This window comes from Indicator indicator, chromosome Z (assembly GCF_027791375.1).
Source record: "Indicator indicator isolate 239-I01 chromosome Z, UM_Iind_1.1, whole genome shotgun sequence".
Taxonomy (NCBI): domain Eukaryota; kingdom Metazoa; phylum Chordata; class Aves; order Piciformes; family Indicatoridae; genus Indicator; species Indicator indicator.
The window spans coordinates 28,025,665-28,041,118 of record NC_072053.1 but is presented as its reverse complement, the minus strand read 5'-3'; positions in this window follow the sequence as shown (position 1 = coordinate 28,041,118).

Here is a 15,454-nt window from a genome sequence, read left to right as displayed (position 1 = left end):
GTTTTTTCTGATTAAGCATAAGATTCACCCTACAATATCTTGAGGACTAAAATACTTTATTCATACTACAGATATAGGACACATAGGCAAAAGTTCACAGGATGGATCAGGCATAGAGGTGCTCTTAAAGGTTCCTTGCAGCTCTTATATTGATGGCATCCCTGTCTTGACTCTTCAGATACAAATGATCATTTAAGCCTTAAGGCATCAAAGAAAACAAGTAAAGGAGAACACATTTTGTGGGACTTTGTTGGGACTGGTATTCTTATAGCAATCAGTAGGAAGGAAGTAACTCAATTCAGTATTCAGTTACATTCTTGAAAAACAGAAACTACCTAACCATTTTACAGGACTTTTCCACTTTTTGCAAAACTGTAGTGCTAGTATCTATCACGCCAACGACTAGCAGAGTAAGAGTATACGCTCCAAGAGAAGAGAACAACAGCACATTTTCTGCTAAAACCATCAAGGAAAACAAGCACCTAGTGTATTAGCTAGAATAGAGGCAAACACATTGGTTTATTTAATGTAGATCTACATTCCAGTAGATCACAGAATCACAGAATCAATAAGGTTGGAAAAGACCTCCAGGATCAAAGTCCAACCTGTCACCCAAGACCTCATGACCACTCAACCATGTCACCAACTGCCACGTCAAATCCCCTCTTGAGCAGCTCCAGGGATGGTGACTCCACCACCTCCCCAGGCAGCACAATCCAACATCTAACAACTCTCTCCATGAAGAACTTTCTCCTCACCTCAAGCCTAAACCTTCCCTGGCACAGCTTGGAGACTGTGTCCTCTTGTTCTGGTGCTGGTTGCCTGGGAGAAGAGACCAAACCCCTCCTGGCTACAACCTCCCTTCAGGCAGTTGTAGGCAGCAATGAGGTCTCTCCTGAGCCTCCTCTTCTCCAGGCTAAACAATCCCAGCTCCCTCAGCCTCTCCTCACAGAGCTTGTGCTCCAGACCTCTCACCAGCCTCGTTGCCCTTCTCTGGACACGTTCAAGTATCTCAGTGTCCTTCTTAAATTGAGGGCCCCAGAACTGGACACAGTACTCGAGGTGTGGCCTAACCAGTGCTGAGTACAGGGGCACAATGACTTCCCTGTACCTGCTGGCCACACTATTCCTGATACAGGCCAGGATGCCATTGGCCTTCTTGGCCACCTGGGCACACTGCTGGCTCATGTTCAGGCAGCTGTCAACCAGTACCCCCAGGTCCCTTTCTGCCTGGCTGCTCTCCAGCCACTCTGACCCCAGCCTGTAGCTCTGCATGGGGTTGTTGTGGCCAAAGTGCAGCACCCAGCACTTGGACTTGTTGAATGCCATCATGTTGGACTCTGCCCATCTGTCCAGCCTGTCAAGGTCTCTCTGCAGAGCCCTTTTACCCTCTAACCGATCAACACCTGCTCCCAACTTGGTGTCATCTGCAAATTTACTGATGACTGGCTCAATCCCCTCATCCAGATCATCAATAAAGATATTGAACAGGATGGGGCCAAGAGCTGATCCCTGGGAGTCACCACTAGTTCATCCCACCAGTTGGCACTGATTTAATTTATAAATTTAAATACTGATCTCCTCCCTACAGCACAAACACAGGTCCCAGATGAATAAATGTTAGATTTCTTCAAGGGCAAAGCAAGACGTGGTGGGATGAACTGACCTAACACAGCTAACAGTACAAGCTGCTGCACTTTCCTCCAGTCTTGAGTCTCATTGCACTTCCTGATAATTCAGCTAAATTTTATGCCCTGTCAGAAATATAATCTACCAAAGACAGTGAAAGTTTTCTGCTCTGTGAGTTGAACATCCTCTGTGAGGATATTCAGAAAGAGCTGGGTATGTACAGGATACACTGAGGCTTGGGAAGTCAAGGCAGGGAAGAGCTTCCACACTTTCTAGGATGAAGCAGCTGTTTAGACAGTCTGTCTGGTGGAACTGCAGTGTCCCCGTGTGGATACAGAAGTAACTTTGTTACTACAGTAACTCATTTCTCTCATACGTATAAGAACACATCCACCAGCACTAGATACCTTCACAGCGCTATAGCTGGCTCTGTATCAGTGCAAGATACTGAGGCAAGAAACATGTAGAGCACATTAACTCTGCTCTTACAAATGTGAAAATACGTTTGTATGAATAAGCCCTTACTTGCTGTGTAGCAAATTGCAAAGAGAGTGCGATTGTTATAGTTGCACAATAATTCCTAGATGTTTCTTTGAAAATGGATGTCAAAGCTCCTTGAAGACAGTTTTGAGGCCATCTGAAAGGCTTTTGTACACTTACTGCCTTGTATACTCAGCTATGTCAAAGTTAGCTGCATGAGTGCAGGAACAGTAGTGAAATTTCTGAGGGAAACACACACATATTGCCTTCCATATGTATTTGCCTTCCTTTCTGGTGAGGATAATACATTCCCTTCTTTTGAACTGTTTACTTTTTTCACTCCTTTGTTCAAAAACTGGCATACTTTGGCTAGGTGCTTGGCAATACGTGTACATGGAATTGAATTTTGTCTCAGGATCCCAACAAAAATGCATATTTTTACACCAAAAATTTCCAGAAATCAGTTATTCTTTCTTTTGTTGCCTCTATGAGGGTAGTCATCTCTGATCTGCACAAAACCTATTAAGCAGTCCTGCTCAGCAGAGGCGACAAAAAAACAGACTGCTCTGTTCCGAGTCAACATAATCTGCCATGAGGTGTTATTCTCATTTCTGTACCCGGAATATTAAAGAGCAAAGAGGTAGAAATATGTGGCTTTGTTACTCCAAATACTCCGTTTTATCATCTCAGCATTTTCTTGATTCTAGCACACTGATGTTTCACAAGCTCCAGTGAACAGGAAATCAGAAATAATTATTCTGTTTAGTCATAGATGAGGAGCACGCACAGCTTATAAACAAATAGCAGCATTATAAAAACGTGTGGAAGTTACAAAATTGTATTGCTGTGTACCAAAATATCCCTTGACTTTTTTAATCCTAGCTATCTGTTACCAACTCTATGTATCTAGTATGGCTTTGTGCTCATAGCAAAGCATTTAGCAAGGATGTGTTACAAAACAGCTGAGGGTCGGATGCAGAGAGTGGAAAGAATCACAGTTCCCAAAGTTTAAAATCAAGGATTGGTAACCCATGTTTCCTGAGATAAAATATAGCTCTAAAGTGATTCATTTTTTGAGATGCAAAAATGAAAGTGGAGAAATAAAGACAAAGCACTCCAAAAACTTCAAAACTAACATAAAATACATACTTTGAAGACCATCTCTAGTGTGCAAAGTTTCTGTGTCAACCGCACTGGTATCTAGATGGCTGTTACTTGAAAACTGGTAGTAGTTAGTATTATATGGATCCCTTTCCTCTTCTCTACTAAATGAGACACACTGAAGATAAAATGGCATGCAACGCTGCCTTTGTATTCCAGAGGATGTGGCTGCTTTGTATCTTTCCTTACTGTGCAAAAGAAATCCACATCTGAGAAGTCATTCTAGAGGTTCATAATTGGATCCATATGATCACAAGTTGCGGTCTGATCATTCCATCGTTCATCCCTTTCTGTCATTCACAACCAAAAGCCTCAGCATTTACAAACTATATAAACACCAGATAGGAGTAGAGTGCTAAATATGAGTTCTAAACTATCTTTCATCTCTGCCTGGAATTTTCAACCATAAACCCTACAGCTGAATGCCAGCATCCAGTTGGACAGTGGAACTAACCCAGTTCATCCCCATTTCCTAACCAAGATAACAGATCTACTAGATGATGGACCCTGGTGAATAAAACACATGTTTAAAGATCCTATTTCAAAGATTTGAATGAAGGCTGTGTGTACCCAGTTTGTGTGCATTATCTATCAAAAGATTGATGTACCTTCACCTGTGTTTTTGGATGCACCAATCTCAAATTTGCAGATGCTGGTTGGAAGTCAAGGTCTTGGTGCCATAGGCATGGGAAGAGCAAGTTTGAGAAACCTGCTCCAGAGCCTTCACCTTATTCTGCATTTTCAGTAGATACTCCAAGGGGCATCACATCTTGCTAAGTCAGGTCACTGGTAGAAAATTTAATAGCTACAAAATTAAGAAGCTAATAATGTTGCTTCTGACAAATTGTTGATCAGTTATTAAACTTCCATATTCAGCTCCAAAATACTTTGCCTTGGACACAAAATAGGATGCACAGAGTACAGACAATGAATAAGGGCATTGCATTATTGAAGCAGAGTTAAGAAATTCTCACAAAAACCTAACACAACTGTCTTGCAGAAGGACGTCCTGGTTCGGGTGCTTCACTGGCTCTGATAAGTCACGGCGTTACTGTAGCTACAGAGACATCCTTCATTTGCAGATGGAATGTTACATTCCTTTAAAAATTACTTAAGAGATATCAAATACCACATGGTTTGATTTTCTTACTCCCACGATGTTCCCATCAATTGAATGACAGCAAAATTTCAGTCAAGGGTAAGACTTGATGCTGTTATTCAGGTGGTAACTCAGGATCCATAAGACAGTGGTTCAGTTCATCACTTTTTGCTAGTGACTTTTGGTGTGATCCCAAGTGATTTCCTTAAATCTTCCTTTCCTGCAGTTTTTTTTGTAAACTTGGATGTTGCCTTTTACCTGTATATGCTGATGATTATTCACTCTCCTCACTTCCCTGAACACACACACATAACACACAGAGAAGCAGGTGAACACTCGAATACTACGATAGTGGGGCAGCTGGGGACCTTAGATGAAAGATGTGTAAGCAAGAAGAGAAGACCCATTCTGTCCTTCATATAATGACACAAAACTGGGAGGCTGTGCTGCAATCCAGTGTGACCTGGACAGGCTGGAGAACTGGGCAGACTGTAATCTTAGGAACTCCAACAAGGGCAAGTATAAGGTACTGCACCTAGAGAAGAATTACCCCATGTTACCAGTATAGGTCAGGGGCTGACCTGATAAAAAGCAGCTCCGTGGAAAAACAACTTGGAGTCCTGATGGACAACAGGATGACCATGAGCCAGCAATGTTCCCTGGTAGCCAAGAGGGCAAATGGCATCCTGGGGTGCATCAAGAATCAATGGCAAATAGGCCAAGGGAGTTCTCCTCCTCTACTCTGCCCTGGTGAGACCTCATCTGCAGTACTGTCTAGTTATGGCCTTTTCAGTTCAAGAAAAAACAGGCAACTGCTTGAGAGGATGCAGCAAAGGGCCATTAAGATGATTAGACAACTAGAACATTTCTCTTATAAAGAAAGGACTTTGGGACCTTTTAGCCTAGAGAAGACTGAGTGGAGATCTTATCAATGCCTATAAATACTAAAAGAGTGGGTGTCAGGAGGATGGGGACATTTTTTTTCAGTTCTGCCCCATGACAGAACAAGCACAAACATGAATGCAAGAAGTTCTACCTAAATATGAGGAGGAATTTCTTTACTTTGAGTATGGTAGAATACTGGAACAGATTGGCCAGAGAGGTGATAGAGTCTCCAGTTCCAGAGTCATTCAAAACCCACCTGGATGTCATCCTGTGTGAGCTGCTCTAGCTGAACCTGCTCTGGCACAGGGTTTGGACTAGATGATCTCCAGAGGTCCCTTCCCTATCATTCTGCAAATCTGTGATTGTACAATACATATCCCTGCAAAACTATGGAAAGCGCAGAACAAGTGTTACTTTGCTTTAAATTCTTTAATTATTTTAAATATATGCAACCTGAGGATAACTTGCTACTGATGGAATTACTTTTAATTAGTGTGGTGGTACATTTGACTATCAATTACCTGTCAGGACTAGCTATTGTTTTGTGTACAAAAAATAGACCAACAAGAATCTACAATATAAGACTGCTGGTACACACAGGCATTTAAGTATTGGGGTCTTTAGGAAACACAACTAACAAGAATGCACTAAAACAATGTACTTAAACTAGATTTGTAGGGAGACAAACCACATTTTTTGCAACAGAAATATATAGGACCGCTAGTTCATTGAATTCCCTGGGTTAACTTGGACCTCATGTTTGATGGGTTTCAAGAGAAACAAGTGCCAGAGTAATTAAAGAAAAATGTTTTTTAAATACTTCCAAAGAGCCTTTATTCCAAAAATTAAAGTGAAAATGTCCAAAACAAATTACTTAGATATGCAGAGCAGAGCCAACAAGAGAGAACAAACTGGGCTCATTAAGTTCAAAAGGCCAAATCTGAAGCAGTGCAGCTCTCACAACAGCAGCAGCAAGCAGCTCGAGGCTAATCCAGCAGCCAGCATACCCAGGACCAACTGTGGCACGAGGAACACCCAAACTCTTCTGCTGCTGGATGTAGAGTCATGTAAAGCTAGAGCAGGGCTCATTTACTGAGACAGTCCTCGGAACAGACTCATGTGAGCCTCCCATCCCAGTGGGACATCATCGGAAAGCAGACATTGGAACAGATAGTCTGTTCCCTGTATTTAAGCAGCTGCCATGGCCCCTCTCCCTGCTACTTTCCTTCATCACTTCTTTCTTAGTCATGTCCCATATGTAAGACACAATCAGTGTCAAGAAGAAACCTGTAACGTTTCTATGCTCCTCTCAACAGGTCACACAGAAACTCTGTCCTGGAAAGAAATTGAATCTGTAGCAGTTTTCTTCTCCTCCTCACAACTGACTTTGACTTGAAGATTTTAGTTAAAGAGGCAAAAAATACTGTACACTGATGACACAAACAGAAGAAATAAAAATAAGAACAAAATGGGCAAGGGACCATTTTGGTTATACAAGCTTGCAGTCTGAAGCACAACCAGGAGAATAAATGTGTAGATAGGACAGAGGATGTGAAGGTTAAAGCGAAATAATGAAATAATGTGAGAAATAATGTCATTTAAGAATTCTGGAGCCTGTTTGTAAAAAGTAGAAGATCCTAGCAAGGACACCATGAACTATTAATTTCTTTCTGAGAAATGTGCTGTGCTGAAAAGTCACCTCTTCTTTGCTTTTAAATTCATACTTCATGTTTTTTCTGCAGCTTCTAATATTAATTAAAATTAAAAACTATGTCACAGAAGAACACAGGAGGAATACAAATTTTTTAATTCCTCTCAGAAGTTTTTTAATGCCCTTCACTTGCATTAATATCAATCATCTTGCAGGAGAAATCACTGTGTTTGCTTCATGTCTAAGTCCTAATTGCTGCAAAAGGATTTTTTAAAGTGTTTCTTTTGAAGTGTACATTTACACTTTGGAAAAGAATTAGTCTCTATATGTGGACACAGCCACAGTAAAACAGGTAATCTCACAAGCCCCTAATTGCATAAATTCTGTTCAATTTCTCAGCAACACTGAGGGATCCGAGCTACTACTGGGTACAAAACTGTGCTACTGATAAGCCAAGTACAGACCCTGAAAACAATCTCTTTTCTTTACAACTCACATATGCATTGCAGACATTGATCAGTATGTTTGTTTCTATTTTTCCAAGCACCTGGAATAAAAGGCTGAATTGAAGATGCTGGAGACTGCCATCTGTCAGTGTGTTCCATCCAGAGCAGGATGTTCCGGCTGTCCAGAGCATAGAATCATAGAATCATAGAATCAGTCAGGGTTGGAAGGGACCACAAGGATCATCTAGTTCCAACCCCCCTGCAATGGGCAGGGACACCTCACACACAGGCATCCAGCCTGCCTGACCTTTGTCTCTCAGCCATGCACAACAGTGTTATTTTCAAACTCTTTTGTATTACTTTTGTGCAGGATAAGACAATTCACCTGGAGCACACTGCAGCAGTTCCTGTTCCCTCAGTCACATTAACTCCCATAAGGATGGTGTTTGCTGCCTGCACAATAGGGCAGTGAGAAGAACGAAACTGGTTTGCAAGACATAGCATTCCCCTACAAACATCTTTTCCTCTCTACCAATATTTTACCTTCTCTGCTCCTTCCTTCTTCTGCAGAAGAGCTACAAAACAGTGTATTTTCAATGTGCAGATGAATTAACTTGAGCAATCTCTGCATTTCTGTTTTGGTTGCTTCTGGAAGTAGAAAGGCCAAAATCCCATGAGAAAAATTACTCCCAACATTTCAAGCCTTGCTAAAACAATGATACATTTACATATTGGAAAATGCTTGCCCTTTTAAGAGCTCTAATAAAATTTTGGAGGACTAAATTATGTGACTTGGTTAGGGATATTTTTGTCTACTCTATTTTCGTAATATTAACATGGACCCCAACTCCCTTTTGCTGTGTGCCACATGTATCTAGTCATTACAAGTACAAAGTAGAGCAAAACTGAATGAGAACAACTGGGGTTTCTACTGATTTCATATTGGTCTTAAAGCAAGACAGCTGTTGACAATAAGTAGTCAGATACATGAGGATCTGTTCAATACTCCCTAATATCTGTGCGACATTTAACCTTCAAAACCCAAATATGGAAGTTAGATACTTACACTTACAAAAACTGTCACAAAGAAACTTTTATACTTAGAGTATAAAATTTAGGTGATATAAGCAAGGGAGACTGTCACAGGGAGAGGAGAAAAGAAGAGTCCTGCTCTGCCCCACTGCAAATCTTATCCTTTCCTTTAAAATTTGCTAAAAGCAATACCAAAGGGCAATATGTTTTTCATTATCTACCCCATGACCTCTTGTCATTTTCCCTTTAGCAGAAAGCTTTCAGCAAATGAGCAATTTAATTCTCGAAGCTGTTTACTTTTGTTACACTCCCTAAAATGAAGCATGTTGTTTCAGGGACATTGGTGAAAAATCTGGATCTACTTATTAGACTGAAATTAGACATTTCGAGTCTCCGCAAATACAACTATTTTAAAAAGTTGGCAATGACTTTAAGTGAATAGGAAGGGAACCACAAAAAATGCACAAGTAGTTATTTTAAATCTTCTATAAAGTCAAAAGCAGTTTGTGTGTTGTAAGAAAAGCCACTGCAGGCAGAAAAAGAAAATTAGTTTCCTCATCTGTAGTTTCTGGCATGATTCAAAGATCATGGCGTGATCATATCTAAAAGCCCAAAATGAGAAAACTGAAAATGTTTCTGAAAGATCACATTTACTCAGTTTTAAAGCCTGTAAGTTTCTATGACAGAAAAATCCTTGAAAACGTGTAGGTGGGACAGACGAGCAGATGGGTTAGGCACCCTAGCATGCAGCCCATCTCCTGTGCTGTTGAGGTGGTGTGTGTGGGCTTTCCAAGAACACAGCCACCCCAGTACCGACCAGCCTCACCAGATGCCTGGGCTGGGCACTTGGGGAGCAGCTGGAGCTGCATGCAGAGACTTCCTGGGAGGAAACAGGGTCCAGATGAGTGGTGCAGAAGAAACCAGGAAGCCCTTTGAACAATAAATGTAATCACACTGATGGTGATCACACAGATAAGCCACCCACTCCTTGGGTTTCCTTCAGCAACAGGTGGAAGCCAAAGGGAGAAAGGGGAAGCTGAAGGAGGCCCTGAAGGCAGAAAAAGAGCACCACAGTAGTAAAGTCTGGAACCTGACTGCAGAAGATGGGACACCTGACAGCAGAAGATGGGGTATTTAGTTAAAAATTGTAGTTTACATTTTATTTGACCTATTTTCAGTCCTGAGAAATAATTTTTGCTTTCTTTTGCTCTCAAGAACTCTCTTGGTGCTGCAGGAAAATTACAATAAATCCAACAGTAAGCTCTCTCCAAAGGGAGCAGATGGAGGGCACAGCAACGGGAAATACAGAGCTCTTGGAGGGAGCTACACAGAGGAGATGCATTGTGTGAGGCTTAGAGCCAGGGAAGCTTACTTGTCAGCCTGCCATGGATCACTGTGTATGTACCATAAGAGTCTGAATTACTATGAATACCCTGTGAAGAGAATTGTCTGAGAGAGATCCTGGGGCCTTCAGAAAGCCACAGCACCAATATCCACCTTCATCTAGCCCAGTGGACTGAGGTCTGAATATGTGGTAGGAAAAACAGACCCCATGCATTTATTCAGATGCGCTGTCTGCAGTAACATGTTTTGAAGAGGTGAATGCTTATAGCTGGTAACCAGGAAGGAAAATGTAGGTTAAAAGCAATCAGAGTGGCTATCTTTTTCTTTCACACTACAGCATACCTACAAGCAGAGCATGCCTGAACACCAGAGATAACCCTCTGCACTATGAGCCCTTCCTGAACGATCATCCAATTACTCTGTGTAGATACACCACATTTCTCAGGGGATCCCAGTATAAGGAAAAAAGAATCATTTCTATTGCGTGTCTATTCTCCTGGGGCATAAGTGCTAAACCTCTCCTAGCACTGTGCAAAGACGGAGAGGCAGAGGGTAAAAAGGCACAGGGAAAAAAAATAGGAAAAGTAAAGCCAGTTGAGTTTTCAACATCTATGTAGAGTTCCAACATGTGTGACTGTGAGCTTATTCTGTAGTTCTGAACATAACTACCATTTCCACTAAAGTAATTAAATCAGTGATAATCTGAAAACATATCATAGAATCAACCAAGTTGGAAGAGACCTCCAAGATCATCCAGTCCAACCAATCACCCAGCCCTATCCAATCAACCAGACCATGGCACTAAGTGCCTCATCCAGTCTTCTCTTGAACATCTCCATGGACAGCAACTCCACCACCTCCCTGGGCAGCCCATTCCAATGGGCAATCACCCTCTCTGTGAAGAACTTCCTCCTAATATCCAGCCTATACCTCCCCTGACACAACTTGAGACTGTGTCCTCTTGTTCTGTTGCTGGTTGCCTGGCAGGAGAGGCCAATACCCACCTGGCTACAACCTCCCTTCAGGTAGTTGTAGACAGCAATGAGGTCACCCCTGAGCCTCCTCTTCTCCAGCTTAAACAACCTTGAGACCTCTTGATCCATAGTTATGTAATTAATTCAGGTTCAAAAATGGTGGTTTATTGCTGCACACTTTCTTTCCTTTTTACATATTCTCCACTTCTCCCCTCTCAATATTTCTGAATAGTAGGATTGCTAACCCCAGGTATAGGTAAACAAAAATTGCTCATTCCTGATTTGAGATCTGTAGGGCTTCCTTGCTTTCCTCAAGCCACTTTGGAGTAATGAAGTTTTCCCATTTTTGTGTCAGTTCTTTATTTTTATAGGTTTGCATCTGTTTCTTTAGTAGGATAAAAAATTCTGGAAAACCCTACTTTGCCAGTGTAAAACAAGAAACCTTTTTTTTCTTTGTTTTGTCTGCACTCTTTCACCTTTCCCCAAATCCTCTAACCTTCATCAACCTTTAAGCCATGTTCCACCGACTGGATTTTCCTGCTATGTAAAGTGATTTTCACTAATCTGTTGCTTAGTAGGCAATTGTTAAAACAATTTGTGCATATTCATCAGTGATGTAACATCATTGATTTCAGTTGGAGTCACAAGAGGAATTAATGTGGGCTATTAATTTTTCAGAAAGCTTTTCATATGCAAGTAGGTGTGTTGTGCAGTTGTCAAGAGTGTTGATGACTGCTCTAGCTCCTGGGGCAGATAACAGTTACTGCATGGAGCTCTGCAGCATCTTGTTATAAGAAGATTTAATTTGCTCTGGATGAAAGCTTATGGAGGATTTTTTTTCTTCCCCCCCCACCCCTCCCCCCCCCCCCCCCACCCGGGGGCTTATTTAGCATTAATTTTTAAATTTTATAGACAAGTGTGTCATTCATGGTGCACAATATTTCTAACGATGTCTGCAATCACGGTTGGCCCAAAGTTTGGTAAAAGGATACATCAAGCTTGTCTTTGTAATGAGCCTGAGCTCCCTTTCACAACAGATCATGAAACCATTTTTATAAACTGCTTGTGTACAAGGCACCAAGAATGACTTAAAACCTGGAGCAATCAGATTTCTGTGCTACATTTTTTTTTTTGGTCACAGATGGTTGGTAGCCTTCCCATGTAAGTGTAAATTCAGACGTGGGAGGAGGGGAATGCTAGCAGACAAGTAGGAGATATTTCAAGTTTCTGTCATCTGGCAAAAGATGGGGTTTTTTTACAGAACGTTCATAGTGGGTGGGTATTTTAATGAAAATTACTATTCTTTTTAATCAATTACATTGCATTACATCTATGTTAGCTTTTAGTTTCAATGAAGATACATTGTTTAAATGCATATTCAAACCTCCTGCAGGCATGGTTTTATAACTGTATTGCACATTGATAGGTCATGCATCACAACCCAAAAGGCTACAAAGACAGATTGTCTGAAAATCCTAAAAACTCTGTGGCTCAGAGGAGAGCACGAAGTAGCAGTATAATGATATTGATGGGGTCATGTGCAACTTCTGCGTGTTTTAACAAAAGCCTCCTGAAATCTGTGCCTGTTTATTACACCAGCCCAGTCAGACACAAGGAGCTTAGACATTTGTGGCTGCAAATCACAATTTATTCTTTTGGAACACAATCTTTGTTAAAAAAGAGGCCTTCTGAATGACTAGCCTGCCTACTCACAGGGTAGGGTCGTATTTTCATCCCACTGTGCCCTAGCTTTCTCCAAAGAGAGCAAGGGACAGCAGTGCTAAGAACTTGAATTCTATAAATAACACAAAAGCAAGCCTTCTCAGCAAAGTGTGGCAGATCTGACTATGAAGACTATCCTTTGCTATATATAGCTAAAGAACAAGTATTTTAAAGAGATCACAGGAAGAATAAAAATAAGCTAAGTACATCCAAGCATATTTTTGAAATGCGGGTTTGAAGTTCAGCACCAGCTAACCAGATGGACTACAGGAGATAGCATCTCTTGATGCTAAGGATTAAGCCTCCAGGGAGCCAGCTGCAGGCAACAGTGGCTGAAGCATCTGTTGAGGGCAGCAGACTGCATCGTCAGTAAAAAGAGCTGGGTGAGCTTTAGTCTTGCTCAACAAATCATGTGCACCAGACAAGATGAGGATAGCACAGAACAAAGGAGAGACTAAGGCACTCCAGTATCACCTCAGGACTAGTGGCAGGGTACAGACATATCACATCTCTCATCCCAGATCTGCAAAGGAGAGTGGGATTTTTAATAGTAGTTTTGTTACATGTTACATGTTGAATAAGTTCTGGTACAACCACAGATGAGTGTTTACGTTCACAAGTCTCTCAGAAGCATGTTACAAAAGCAGATCACCACCAAGTAGGACCTACCCTACCTGCCAATTTAACCCTTATCCTAAAGTGCTATTCAGGGCAAAGCCCATCTGCAAACTCAGAAGAGCAATAAGTGTGTGTCAAGGACACCCTCAGATGGTGGGACATGCTGGCCAGGCTATCAGCAGCACTGCACAACACTAACATCTCCTATGTGAAATGGGAGTAGAAAAGGAAGAGAGGAAAGGAAAAAGTTTTAACAGATCCAGTTCACATGATAATTAGGAAGTAGAAAAATGTTATTCAAAGGGATATTTTTAAAAAACAAAAAATTATGAAAAGAGAAAAACTATTTTTGATCTCTCCAGAACGAGGTGTATATTAGATGGAAGGTTTTATTAAAGCCAGATTTTTAAACAGCAACCAGAGGCTTCTGCAGTATGTGTCTGAATTAAAAATCAGGTACAAGTCAGGAGCAGATGGATGAAACCCGGCCAAACCTCTAGAGAGGTTGTAAGTTCCCAAGTGTGTTTTTAACTGAAGGATATCATGCTTGCTTTATATGTACCAATTAACCTCGTGTGACGAGTAGCCCTAAAGAAGTACAGCCAGTCTAGTGAAAACTGAGTATGAGATCAAACTTGGAGGAACAGATTGTTTTTTACTGTATCCTCTCATTTCTTGTATAGGTGAGAAGCCTGGTCCCTTGACCAGAATAGTCCCACATGCTGCAGCCATCCTAAAGTGTACAGGGGGTTGTAAAGGCAGTACAAGAAGCTTTCCTGTAGGAGTATTTAACGACTGAGGCTTTGGGCACAGGGAAGCATCAGGCACAATTTCAGGTCATCTCGGTAGGGTAATGGTTGAAATCTGTTCACAGCACCAACTGGGAGTTCAGCTGTGGAAAATGGATAGGAAAGTGGTGTTGAGAGATATGGAGGAACTGGAAGGAACTGTAACGCTTGCCAGCAGATGTGCTAGGTACACAGGAGCCAGAAGTTGAGCACACGTTATTCTGGTGCTTGCATTTATGACATTAGCCCCTTCCTAATCTTTCTCCTTTCCTCTAAGACTTTGAATGTGTAGCAGCACTGTAAGAACCCAACTGAAAACTATTAAGCCATGCAGGCCTTGTTCTTTGATGCGCTGTGATGCTGCAGCAGCTCATCAGGATCAGATCAAATCACTGGTGGGCACACAGGGAACCACACCACTGGGACAGCAGAGACTCTGCCACAGTCCCCTCTGGGTGACGTTTCCCCAGGGCACCTCACCCTATGAAGACTGACCAGATGAGACCAACACCATGCACACAGAAGAGCTAAGCAACACGACATGACTGTCTGGCCATGGTGAGAAACCCAGCCTACCTGCCTGGCAAAGCCAGCATGAGCAAGTAACACCTCCCATCCTGTAAATACCAGAAGAGTGATGTTTCTCTTTTCTCACACCTCTCTCCCTTCTATCAAAAGCTGGAGCAGGGACTGCAGCATGTAGTGCTCCTGTCAGCAGGAAAAACTTTTTTTCTGACTTGGAAAGGCCAGCAGGCAGACCACATGCTACATGCAGCAGCCCTGTTCAAGGGAGGGACAGATTCTGATTAAGCAGCTTTGAGCACCACCACCTGGTTCCCATTTCAGCATGTCATATTTTCCACTTTCCACCCTTTTTTTACCTCTGTAAACTAATCAGCACATTTCAAAATGCTGTCATGAATTTTGAAGTGCGCTTCCTACAGCAGACCAAATTGGTCTTTATTCAAAACCCTAAGGGTGATCCTTTTTTTTTCACAGAAAAAAAAGAAGAGTAATACCATCACCTCGGAACTCCTTAGGTCCAGTTAGTCCACCCAAAGTCAACACAGAAGCATCAAGGAACATTTTCTTTCCTGCTAGTGAGAGAATCCTGTAGTAGCCTGTCAGGATGGTGCTGAACAAGACAGAAGGACAGAAACGCTTACGAGTTAGGTGGAAGATCCCACAGCAGATGCTGCCAAGCTTTGCAAGTCTATAAGATACAGAGTCAGTTGGGTAAAACCCCTCCATCCTGCCAGCTGGAACCAGGTGTGGGTTAAGCATGGCACAGAAATTTTAACAAAGCCGCTTGCATAGCCAGAGAGAGCAAACATAGTAACATATGGTTGTGTTTTCCTTTTCAGACATGTGATCAGCTATAAAGCTTTTCTGTTCCTGGACAGGTTCTTGAATTCATCTGCAGCTTAAAGAGCAGACCCCAGTGGCAGGAGGTAGGGTAGGAACCTGCTGTCTTTAGAGCCTTGGGTCCAGTGAGGGGCTGCAGTGGGCAACAGGCCAGAAGTGTGCATCTACTGCCCACAGGACAGCCCAGAGCTGGAGTGGGGGATGAAAGAGAGGCAGCTGCAGTCAGGGCCATCAGCAGAGGTTAATTGTATAAACTGAAA